The sequence below is a fragment of the Mobula birostris genome, chromosome 24 (assembly GCF_030028105.1).
Source record: "Mobula birostris isolate sMobBir1 chromosome 24, sMobBir1.hap1, whole genome shotgun sequence".
In the NCBI taxonomy this organism is placed as follows: domain Eukaryota; kingdom Metazoa; phylum Chordata; class Chondrichthyes; order Myliobatiformes; family Myliobatidae; genus Mobula; species Mobula birostris.
Window position 1 is genome coordinate 53,304,054 of NC_092393.1, and position 13,121 is coordinate 53,317,174.

At 38.6% G+C, this 13,121-nt stretch overlaps 1 protein-coding gene across 5 annotated transcripts in view; it reads left to right on the plus strand.

The window, feature by feature from the left end:
* Nucleotides 1–13,121, plus strand: part of LOC140187131 (BAR/IMD domain-containing adapter protein 2-like) — a 104,046-nt gene that overhangs the window by 66,500 nt on the left and 24,425 nt on the right. The gene's annotated exons all lie outside the window — the stretch shown is intronic.

The following is a 13,121-nucleotide window of genomic DNA, read 5'->3' on the forward strand; positions in this document are numbered from 1 at the left end:
TGGAAGCAGAGTCTCTGAAAACATTTAAGTGTCCAGAATCACCTTGGTGTCGAAGGCTATAGGACGCATGCTGGGAGATGGGAATTAATAAAGATGGGTCTTTAATGGTCAGTATAGACTTGATGGGCTGAATGGCCTGTTTCCCTGTTGGGTGACTATAAATTTTCTTGCGTGTATTCTACCTGTGATTTTAAACTATTATTTTCACCTTGACTATATTTTCTAAAATGATAGATATCACACTTCTTCTGAACTTCCTTGAATCAGTAATATTTTCTTAGAAATACCTGTGTCTAACAATCAACTAGAAACCTCAGCTAATATATTTTCTCTTTGGCATAGGCAACCTGAAGCCTGCTATAGTGTTGCTAATAATGCTTGTGTACTGAATCAGCATCTCCCTGGACTCTGTAGCTGATAATAAAGCACTGATTAATTTACCTCATGAATCACTAGAGGTACACAAGGCTTGTTTCTTGCTTGGCCTTGTACTAGAACAGGAGATATTGAGAGCCTCTCCTTTACATGATTTCTTACTGCATGTCAATGGAAATTTCTTATGGATCACGATATATCAATGGAAATATATAAACACATTTGATTCTACAGTAGCTGGAAATCCAGAGTAACACACACAAAGCACTAGAGGAGCTCAGCAGGTCAGGCAGCACCTATGGAAATGAATAAACATTTGCTGTTTTGGGCTAAAACCCTTCTTCAGGACTGGAAAGGAAAAGGGAAAATGCTAGAATAAAAATGGGGCAGGAGGGGGAGGAGGAGAGAAGAGATAAGTTACTTCGAAAAAATAAGTTACCTCAAACAATCTAACAGGAGGGGGTAATCACTACCCCAGCTCTAGGTTGACTCATTATAGATCCTAATGGTCAAGGGTAAGAATAACCTTGTATAGCACTCTTTGGAGCAGTGCAGTTGTCTTAGTCTGTTACTGAAAGTGCTCTGTTCAGCTAAGGTGGCATGCAGAGGGTGAGAAGCACTATCCAGAACTGCCAGGATTCACTGTAGGGTATTTTGTTCTACTGCAGCCTCAAGTATGTCCAGTTTGACTCCTATAACAAAACCAGCCTTTCTAATCAGTTTATTGAGCCTTTTGGCATCACGTGTTGATGCCATTGCCCCCGTACTCCACCGCATAGAAGATTGTACTGGCAACAACAGACTGGTCAAAGGTGTGAAGGAGAGGCCTGCATACTCCAAAGGACCTCAGTCCTCTCAGGAACCAAAGGCAACTCTGGCCTTTTTTGTACACAGCCTCTGTGTTGGTGCTCCACTCAAGTCTATCATCCAGGTGCATGCCCAGGTACTTGTAGGTCCTCACCACATCCATGTCCTCACCATCAACAGTAACAGGGAACAGTACAGGCCTAGTCTTCCGAAAGTCCATCACCATCTCCTTTGTCTTACTGATGTTAAGCTGCAGATGATTCAATTTGCACCATTTGACAAAGTCCTGCTCCAGTGTCCAGTATTCATCCTCCTGTCCTCCCCTTGTACACCCAACTATTGCTGAGTCATCACAGAATTTCTTAAGATGACATGACTCTGTGTTGTATCTAAACTGAAGTAGTTAACATTCAGAGTGCAAATAAGACAGAATTGTTTAGTTGCAGAGACATCAGATCATTTCATATAGAGCAAGATATATTACCATGAAAAGAATGTGTAAATCAGGATGAAGATTTTGTACCAGCATTGTGTGACAGGAAACCACAGTTGGTGAGCAAGCATGGATAATGGGTGAATATCATTTTAGAAGTTAAGTTGGGTGCTGGAATGTTTTGGAGTTGTTGGGAGAATTGCTGGAGGAAGTTGAGAGGAGGGGCTTTGGAATAGTTCTATCTAGATTTGAGCATAAATAAGCTGCAGTTGGTTAATCTTGTTATTTCCTCTTTTAATTACTGGGTAAATTATACCTACAAAATTTGTCTATTTTTATTTTTTATTACTTAAAGTGGTACTGCATAGTCGATGTATTTAGAAGCTGGTTTGTGCTCTTCAAGTTTCCTGTTTTTTGGAATCCGAAAGACAGATTTTTAAAAAGGCAGGCAGTTGGTTAGGCTATTTTATACCACATTCAATAGAAGGAATTGTACACAGCTTTTCTTTTTAACTTTAGTTGGCCAGTGAACAAACTGATTAAAAAGGCTAGAGAATAAGTATTTGGAAGAATACTGAAGTGTAGTAATGTGTGTGTCTGTGCACTTGCTGATTAAAATTTATGTAGTGTATTCAGTGCCATGGAGACAACCATATTTAGGCTTTCTGGCAGAGTGCGCTGTTGTTATGACGTGTTGCTGCAAATCCTATGGCAGTATGATGTGTTATCACACCACTGGCAAGGACCACATCAGCTACGTACAAATGTGCTTATCAAAATTCATAGTGCTGAAGCTTTTGCACTTGCGTTTCGCACACAGGAACACTGACTGCTGAGTCTGCACTACACTTCAGCGCAGAAGGGCACTGGTTCCTTCTCAAGAAAAGTAGCTTGCCTCAGCTCGTCGTACCCTCTTCCATCCTCCACCCTTCCTTGGTCAAAAAACAGTTAACGTTAATTATAAGCCAGTCAGTAAAATTTAAATTATATGTATAGGTTATAATTTTAAATATTTTCCCACATTATTTTGTTTCATCTGTCTGTTTTTAACAGTTGGTTGATGGCCTTTTTCCATTGGCATACTTTACACTATACTTCATGATCTGACCAATGTATTAGTTGATTCTTAGCTTCTCTTCGTGGAATCTGGTATCCAAACAGCTCTTGAGAAAAACACAGGCTTAAACCTTGATCCTCCTTGTGCATAATCTTATCTGGTGACTTCATTCTATCTTTGAAATGGCTAGAACTCCAAACAAATGATGCACAGTTAAACCATTAAGGTGGGGTCACAGGCAAATAGGGTTGTAAAGAAAGCTTTTGGCACGTTGGCCTTCATAAATAAATGTCTTGAGTACAGGAGATGGGATGTTATGTTGAAGTTGTATAAAACATTGGTGAGGCCTAATTTGGAGTATCATCTGCAGTTCTGATTACGTACCTACAGAAAAGATGTAAATAGGGTTGAAAGATTACAGGGAGTATCTTCAAGGATGTTGCCATGTCTGGAGGACCTGAGTTATAAGGGAAGATTGAAAAGGTTTGGACTTTACTCCTTGGAATGTAGGAGAATGAAGGGAGATTTGATAGAAGTATACAAAATCATGAGGGGTGTAGATGGGGTAAATGAAAGCAGGCTTTTTCCACTGAGGTCTGGTGGGACTACAACCGGAGATGGTGGGTTAAGGGTGAAAGGTGAAAAGTTTAAGGGGAACTTGAGGGGGAACTTCACTCAGAGGGTTGCGGGAGTGTGGAATGAACTGCCAGCACAAGTGCTGCATGCAAGCTTGATTTCAATATTTCAGAAGTTTGGTTAGGTATATGGATGGTAGGGATATGGAGGGCTATGGTTCCGATGCAGATTGATGAAAGCAGGTAGTTTAAATGGTTTGGCACAGGCTGGGTGGGCCAAAGGGCCTGTTTCTGTACTGTGACTATATTTAATATATAAAAAAACTACATGTCAGAAAATGTGATTGACGGAGACTGACAATTCCTACATCTGGGACTGGTAGTGTTTATATAAAAAGAACACTTTCAGTTGCAGTCAGTTCTTTTTGCTTACTGAGTGCAGGGGACAACCTGGAAAACCAATTAGTACCCACTGCTGTCAGATCCACAGCCACATCAACATCTGTGGGTTTCACAGCAATGGGAAAACAGAATGTTTGACTAGTATGAGAGATGAGCATTTTAACTTGTACATTCTGACACTCAGAAGTCTAGCTTTAAAGTTCTGAACAATAAGATTGTGTTTAGTATTTAAGTGCACATTGATGTACATGAAATTAAGAAAGGTTTTTTTTCCCAACTAATATTTTTGAGGAGTACCTGAATATAATGAAATAATTTCCTCCTCCTGAACTAATTTGGACTGCACCTTGGCCAAGAGCACATGCAAAAACAAAATTACAACGTGTCACTTTACTCCTTCATTGTGCCTTCAACTGATGTGCCGATTTGTTGTAGTTAAAGATTTTTTTTTTCAAAAGTGAATAGAATTTTGAGTTTACAGTGGAGATGCTCAAATCCAGATTTGAAAAGTTATTACAAATAACCAGTTTTTCTCAAAACAAAATTAGTAAATTCATTTATAGGTAAAATTAAAATCTTAAAAAAACATGACAATTTCTTAAGGCATTTTGGCAAATATAATAATTTTGTTTTGTGGAATTAGAAAAAAAAAAGTTTGATGTGAATGTAGGATATTCCCAGTAATTTGATTGTCTTTCCTCTTTGGGATTCTCCAACCTGACAGCATGGACATGGATTTCTCTAACTTCTGGTAACCCACTCCCCTCTGTCTCTCTCTTCCCCCACCCCATCACTCCAAACCCTTGTCCTCCTCCTTGATCTGCCCATCACCCCAATATTTCTTCCTCCAGTTTCCCTCCTCACCATCTTCCCTTTCTTCCTTGGTCTACTGTCCTCTCTTACAAGATTCATCTCCCATCCTTTGTCATTTCTGTCTATCACCTCCCAGCTTCTTGCATCATTTTCACTCCCCCTCACCTGCATCCATCTATTACCTGCCAGCTCTTGCTCCATCCTCTTTTTATTCCTGGTTGTTTCCACTCCTTCTTTCCAACTCTGAAGTGTCTATCCAAAATGTAAACTGTCCATTTTCCTCCATGGATGCTGTCTGACCTGCTGAGTTTCTCCAGCTTTTTGTGTGTTGCTCCTGATTTGCAATATCTGCAGTCTCTCTGTCTTCAGAGTATGAAATTTTTATCAGCGTTATTAATTTTATTCTGAGTTAGTAGGACCAAATAGTTGGGACACTAAAACAAGTACTGCATCTTCCCAGTTTTCGTCAGTACCCTTAATTACAATCCCATCCACTTCTCTGGAATTGTAGTCCTAAATTAATCACTGTATTTGAAAACTTTTTGAATGTAACTTTTTAAAAGACTAATATGAAAAGTAATTTTACCTTCCCTCTCCCCTCCCCACCTTCCTTGCTCCATGTATTGTAAAGCCACCACCTACAGTGTGAGTCATACAAATTTAAGTTGCTAGCTGTGTATCATCAAAGATATTGGAAGGTTGTCATAACAGTTTAAATCTATTAAATGCTCAGTATAGGTGTGCAGGTTCCACGGATATTAGAAATCACTGCAAGTACAATTTTCCAGAATTTTTTTTAGGACTTCCTTATAATGGAAGGTTTTAGTCTGACAAATCTTGACAGTTTGACAGATTAAGTTCTTATTACATGATGATGTTCTTCCTTTTACAACTGTGTGAAATGATGTGTGGGGAAAATATGATAAATCAGATAAAATGGAGTCATCCCATGAATGGACTGAAAGAAATATGCTTTTCAAATTAAAATTTTCTGTCATTGGGATTCCTTGTCCACATCATTTTGATTTTACATTTTACCACAGTCAAAAGTAATTTTTTTCTTTACACCCTTGATTATTATGAGAAATCAAGGATTATTTTTATATTGTATAGAACTTTTTAATTTCCCTAGCATTTAAAGTTCAAGGTTATCATGATTTCAACCAAAAAAAAATATATACAGTATATAAAATTCTCTTCCATCCCTCCCTCACGCAAGGTACACAATACAGTACCTGTAACTCTCACACAACTCATAAAGTAATATTGCCACAAATAATGTGCATCTACATCACAAGTTTATAGAGCAAACATTATAATATTACTGGTGCTTCATAAATGGTGTGAGCTGGGTAGTGGCAGGGAGTTCAGTTGTCTCGCGGCTTGGGGAAAGAAGTTGTTTCCAATCCTAATAGTCCTTGCCCTATCTCCTGCCTGATAGGCCATGCGAACACAGCACTCCTGGTAAGCATCTCAGATTGGTGGAAGAGACACACCGATGATCCCCTCAGCAGTCCTCACAATCCTTCGTAGTCTGTTACAGTTAGATGCCATGTAATTCCCTTACCAGACAGTGATGCAGCTGGTCAGGATACTCATCTTTAAAGATCTGTGTATCTGCACATAAGGTTTTTATGACCTTTTTTAAGATGGATTTTAATATGCATTTTCTTTCCAGATTTTCTCATTCAAAATGCTTTATAACCCTGTTCCTCCTTTGACTTGCCTGTTTTCCTAAATTGTTCCATATTCTTACAAAACTTTTTGCTCTTTGACATCACTTCTTATGACTTTCATAGTCTTAGTAGGATTTTGCAACCTCACATCACAAGACATAGGAGCAGAATTAGGCTACTTGGCCCATCAAATTAGCTCCGCCATTCTACCATGGCTGATTTATTATCCTTCAACCCCTTTCTTCTGTCTTCTATCCGTAACCTTTGGTGCCCTGACTTATCAGCCTCCACTTTAAATATATTCAATGACTTGGCTTCTACAGCTGTTCGTGGCAATGAATTCCACAGATTCACCACCCTCTGGCTAAAGAAATTCTTCCTTCTGTCTGTCTTAAATGGGTGTCCCTCTATGGAGGCTATGGCCTCTGGTGCTAGACTCACCTGCTATAGGAAACATTCTCTCCACATCCACTCTATCTCGGCCTTTCAATATTCGATAGGCTTCAACAAGGTTCCCTCTCATTCTTATAAACTCCAGCAAGTACAGGCCCAGAGATATCAAACACTCCTCATGCAATAACCCTTAATTCCCCAAATCATTCTCGTGAACCTCTCTGGATCCTCAACTGAAGTTGGGTTGATAATTTACAGGGAATATTGCCACATGGGGATTGGAAGTTGTAGCAATAGTATAATCAAGGCTATGCCCTCTTGCTGCTACCATCAAGCAGGTGATACAGAAGCCTTGGGTCCCACACCACCAGGTTGTGTAATGGTTATTATAACTCTCAGGTTCAGCAAACTTTGATTTTTTTAAACCCTCTGTTTCCAAGTCTAAATTATCTGTGTGCTTATGGTTTTATTTGTACATGCCATGCCGTGGAGCATGACTCACTATTTTTGTTTTTACTGACCAAATCTCTATTACTTAAAGCTTTTTTGTTTGCTGACTGGAAACATTACTCTTTTGTTACATGTCTGTAACTTCACAATAAACCATTTGGAACGGTTTTGAGTATAAAAATAATTCTATTATGTCCCCCTGTGATTTTTCAAATGTAGTTATCTGAACTGCACCCACTGAAGTTGTATTCTGTTATTTCTTCCAAAAATTATTATAAGTGATTTGGCATTTCCCACAGCTACTGCAAGATAATGCTGAGGGAACCATGAATGGAAGCCCATGTCATTACACTAGGCTACTGCACACTTCAGGATGATTTTTACCCATTAATGAAGATTCAGCTAATCGAACTTTTTAAAATAAGTAGAATCATTTATAGTAGTATTTTGTGATTGCTGGTTGCAATTACGAGAATGGATTTTCTGTGTGGTTTTTTTTGGCTAATGTTGAATGCCCAATTGAAATGAAATTTTAGTGTTCAATGCAAAACAAGATAATTATTTTTGCAGTTATCATACAGGCCATTTCCCGTCATTCAAAATAGATATAACCATTTGATACAGCAGCAGAATGGCACCTTTTTGTTAAAGGTTTTACATTTTTAAAAGTTTCATTAAATGTGTATCAGTTGTTTAATTGCATTACGGGTTGGTATGACAACCTTCCAGAATTACTTGATCAAAAGTTGTCTGTTTAAGCTGGGCACTGCTGCCCACCAGTTTGTTGTGGTAACATTCCAAACTTGACAGCTCCCTATCAATTCAACAGTCATCACCAAAACAAGACCAGTGGCCCTTTATTTCTGCTAATGATGGACCAGCCTAAAAGGGCTTCATGGTCATCCTGTCTAATTAATGTTACCTTCAGCATCATCCTGACACAAGGTATTGTTGAAGCCAAGACATGGGAATGATTAGTGCAAGACAGCATCCAGTCTGGCAGTGGCTGTGAATGATATCTGAGTGTCTGGTTAAAGAATATTTGGGTGGTGTGTCACCTTGATTATGGATCATTGTGCCATATCTTTCATTCTTTTCCACCACCACCTCCATATTATATTGAATGCACTCTATTGCATTGGATAGTTCAATGGTATAATTAGAAATGCAGAATCTTAATGAGAATTTATTTGTAGATTGGTAGTAACAATCATTGTAACTCCCAATTATTGTTTCTATAGAATGGATAACTGTGTTTAAGATGTTTCTAAAAGTGTCTAATTAATCTGTAATTGTAGTTCAAGCTTCAAAGATCATAATCCAATTTGGCAAAAGTTCTTGTGTCAACCACACAAGTTTTCAAATTGCTTTTCTCTTTCTCTCCTCCTACACTGGTTTACTGAGGCAATGTAGAGGAGGAGGGAGAGTTGGCTGTTGGCATCAGCTTCATTCTACCTCAACTGCAATTAAACTGATTTGGAAGACGTTGAAAGGCAAATAGTTAGATGAAGGCCTGAAATATTGCCTTTAAAACATTGCCTTTAAAACATTTCTATAAATAACCGCCTCTACATTTGCAGTAGTGCAATTGGTGATGGAGGAGAACAGTGTCACACCAGTACGTGTGCTCATTGGCTCAGTAAGTCCAAAGGTTGCATCTTTGTACAGTAACTATACTCAGTGGATAATGGCTCATGGATTGAATGCTGTGTGCCTATTTTCATGCCAATGTCCTTAGTGCACTCTAATATCTTTTTCTTGATTTTGTACATTGATCAGCTGATAGAACAATGTATCAGTAGTGAGTTTCTGTATGTTTAGTTTATCTGATTTCAGTAGGTTTCGTTTCTTAAGCAATGCTGTTCCCAGCTATGAAAAGAATTTCAGCTATGACCTATTTCCTGTAGCTATGGCAACAGCCCATCATGAGATTTTTAATGGAAAACAATTTGTTATGGAAAATACTTCCATGCAATAACTGAAGATCAAAGATGTTTAAGGAAATCTTTCTAGTTAAAAGGACCACTAAAAATATTATTGTAGTTAGAGTGAAGTGCCCCTCAGCACAAAAACTTAGGATTGTTTTAAGTTCAAATGAGCAGGTATGATGAGCATTATGTTTGTATAATCAGTTTCTGTTAAACTTGTTTCTGAAGTTATGCACAGCTTGCCAATCCATCCTCTATTGTGGTGCTGTTTTATCCATTCTCTCACAGGTAACTATTTCAATTTCTAATGTCCAAATAAACACAGATTGGATTTGGAGTTGATGCTAAATTATGTGCATTGTAGCATAGCTGTTAGCATAATGCTATTACAATGCCAGAGACCCAGGTTCAATTCCACTGCTGTCTATAAGGAACTTGTACGTTTTCCTGTCACCACAAGAGCTTCTACTGGGTGCTCCAGTTTCCTCCCACATTCCAAAGACAGATGGGTTAGTATGGTAATTGGTCACATGTGTAATTGGGCAGTACGAGCTCTTTGTGCTGGGAGGGCCTGTTACTGTGCTGTATCTGTAAATAAGTAAGTAAATCTTTGACTGAAGTTTTAAGTCTTTTGAGTGAAAGTATTTTTAATAAACATTTCAATTTTAAATTTAAATTCACAATTCGTCACTATTCCCTGCTAAATCCCAAATCTCGTGGGAGTTTCAATTTAGAAATATGTAACTAAGTCATAATTCTCTTTGCACAGGTTCATAAGCAAGGTAATGGTGTACTTTTCTATCTGGAAGTGAAAAATCATGTTTGCTTCCATCTGTGAATGAACATAGAATAGTACAGCACAGTACAGGCCCTTGGGCCCACAATGTTATGCCAACCCTTAAACCCTGCCTCCCATATAACCCCCCACCTTAAATTCCTACATATATCTGTCTAGTAGTCTCTTAAATTTCACTAGTGTATCTGCCTCCACCACTGACTCAGGCAGTGCGTTCCACGCACCAACCACTTTCTGAGTGAAAAAGACCTTCCTCTAATATCCCCCTTGAACATCCTATCCCTTACCTTAAAGCCATGTCCTCTTGTATTGGGAAGTGGTGCCCTGGGGAAGAGGTGCTGACTGTCCACTCTATCTATTCCTCCTAATGTCTTGTGTACCTCTATCATGTCTCCTCTCATCCTCCACTCCAGAGAGTAAAGCCCTAGCTCCCTTAATCTCTGATCATAATGCATACTCTCTAAAGCAGGCAGCATCCTGGTAAATCTCCTCTGTATCCTTTCCAATGCTTCCGCATCCTTCCTATAGTGAGGCGACCAGAACTAGACGCAGTACTCCAAGTGTGGCCTAACCAGAGTTTTATAGAGCTACATCATTACTCCGCGACTCTTAAACTCTATCCCTCGACTAATGAAAGCTAACACTCCATAAGCTTTCTTAACTACCCTATCTACCTGTGAGGCAACTTCACGGATCTGTGGACATGTACCCCCAGATTCCTCTGCTCCTCCACACTACCAAGTATCCTGCCATTTACTTTGTACTTGAAGTTTCCAAGAAATTTGCCTTATCTATGCTACATTGATCACTGTTGATCTGAGCCAATAAAATGCATTACAAACAAGAGAAAATCTACAGATGCTGGAAATCCGAGCAACACACACAAAATGCTGAAGAAACTCAGCAGGCCAGGCAGCATCTTTGGAAAAGTATACAGCCAATGTTTCGGGCTGAGACCCTTTTGTAGGCCTGCTGAGTTCCTGCAGCATTTTGTGTGTGTAGCAATAAAATGCATTGACTTTTTGCACTTTATTTTAGTGCAGTACTTTCAACACTTCTCTGATTACGCTGATATACCTTAATGAAGACTGCAAATTTGGCTGTTCTTCACATCTTAGTCAGTAGATACTAACGGTCTAATTGTGTACAGGAAAGTAGACCATTAGTATCCGAAGAAAAGGCCTATGTTATTTAGAGCAAGGTTAGTTGTATAATAAATGATTGTTTACTCAGTCTTTCCCTACTACCATTTTTTTATATCATCCATTGCAATAGACACAGTTTGTAGTCAGTATAGTTGTTAGAAATTGGATATAAAGTTTGTCAAATATTTTTGTGGGTTCGGTTTAAACCTCTGCTTTTCTATGTCATATTCCAAGCTGCATCTTAAAACCTGCCAACAACAGTCCTGACGAAGGGTCTCGGCCTGAAACGTCGACTGCACCTCTTCCTACAGATGCTGCCTGGCCTGCTGCATTCACCAGCAACTTTGATGTGTGTTTCTTAAAACCTGCCACTTGGATTCAGCTCTTGCTTGTCTGCCATTTGTCCTTGTGCAGCTTAATGCTCAATTTTATTTGAGAATGTTCTTCTGAAACACCTGGATACATTGTTATGCTAAAAGCACCACATAAATGCACACTGACTGTAGATTGTTCTTTACATTTGTACTTCATTACCTGTATTTTAACTCTTTCCCTTCACATTTCAAGAACACAGATTGAGAACAAAGAACCATAACACTGAACTGTTTGCGTGAACATATTTGAAAGTTTATGGCAAATAATAAACAGAGATGAAATTCAAGCTTCTTAATTTGGAGTATAATATTTAGCATTTTTTTTAAGAATTCTGTCAGCCAAAATTTTGTTTGAGCGTCAATAGTCAGTGACTCCAATTTGGATACTTTTTGAAAGTTCTAATTCTCAAACTTCTATTTGGAGCTGCAGGTAAGCGCATTTTGTCAGATATACTTGATTTGATTAGCCGTGGCAGAATTGTGGCTGGTACAATTCTGGCTCATGGACCAAAGGGTATCTATCTGGTCTGATTGTCTAAATTGTGCACTGGGCTCCATAACTGAAATCAGCTATACCAGTTACTGAGCCTCCATTGGAAAATTAAGCTACTTTTAGATGGAATTGTCAAATCAATCATATTGAGAGGTATCACCTGTCAATATGACTAGAAGTCTGAGGTAAAAGGATTAGTGTTAGATTTTTTTTTGCTGGAATGGAAGTTGCAGGAGTTGGAAAGTGGAGGCACTTTTAATTTCTTTGAGACCATTTCATAGAACAGGATAGCCGGGGAACACCTTTCAGCCCATTTTGTCTGTGCTATCCCTAATGCAGAACCAAACTAATCCCATTTGCCTATCCATGGTCTATTTCCCTGTACTCCCTGCATATTCACGTGCCTGTGTTTGCCTTCATATCTGTGTCCACCACTTAGCCTGGCAGTGTATTCCAGGCACCTACCACACACTATGTATATAAAACAAAAATAGTGAATCTCCTTTAAACTTTACCCCTCTCATGTTTAAGCCATCCCCTCTAGTATTTGACATTTCCACCCTCTACCATATCTATGCCCCTCATATTTTTATCTGCTTCTGTCAGGTCATCTTTCCGCCTACGACACTCGAAAGAAAACATTCCAAAGCAAACTTCTCACATTATTAGATGAAGAGCATATTTAAAATTACGGTGCTTAATCAACTTGTTTTGGAGGGAGATTTAGGAATTTTTTATTAAAGTTTACTGAACTCATTAAAATTTTATTTCTTCTAACACCATGTTTGTTTCCACTTTGGCTGTGTATTCAAACTCCCACATTAGAGGGAATATGTTCATGACTGAGCACAGCAACAAACCTGTCGAATAACTTCCATCCTGCAGAATTTTATGAAGTGATTTAGCAATTGTTTGCTTTAATAACTTTTATTTCATTAAAAAATATAATCTTTTATATTCCACTTCTGAGTACTAAGGCTTGTGTTTGAACAGCGTGAGAATACAAAGATGGCCCTTTAGAACAAAGATGAAGAGAAGTTTATTTAGCCAGAGGGTGGTGAATCTGTGGAATTCATTGCCACAGACAACTGTGGAGACCAAATCACCAGATATATTTAAAATGGAGATTGATAGGTTCTTGATTAGTAAGGACATCAAAGGTTGTGGGGAAAAGATAGGAGAATGAGTTTGAGAGGGGTAATCAAATTGCCATGATGGAATGGTGAAGCATACTTGATGGGTGAATGACTTAATTCTGCTCATAGGTCTTACGGTCTAATATTTTTGAAGTAGTCTTAAATATTTGAACCATATTGCAAATGCCTATAATATTCATACTGCGCAGACTCCAGAAGAGCTTAATTCCCATTTTAGAAAGTTGTACATTGCATTCAATAAAACTGA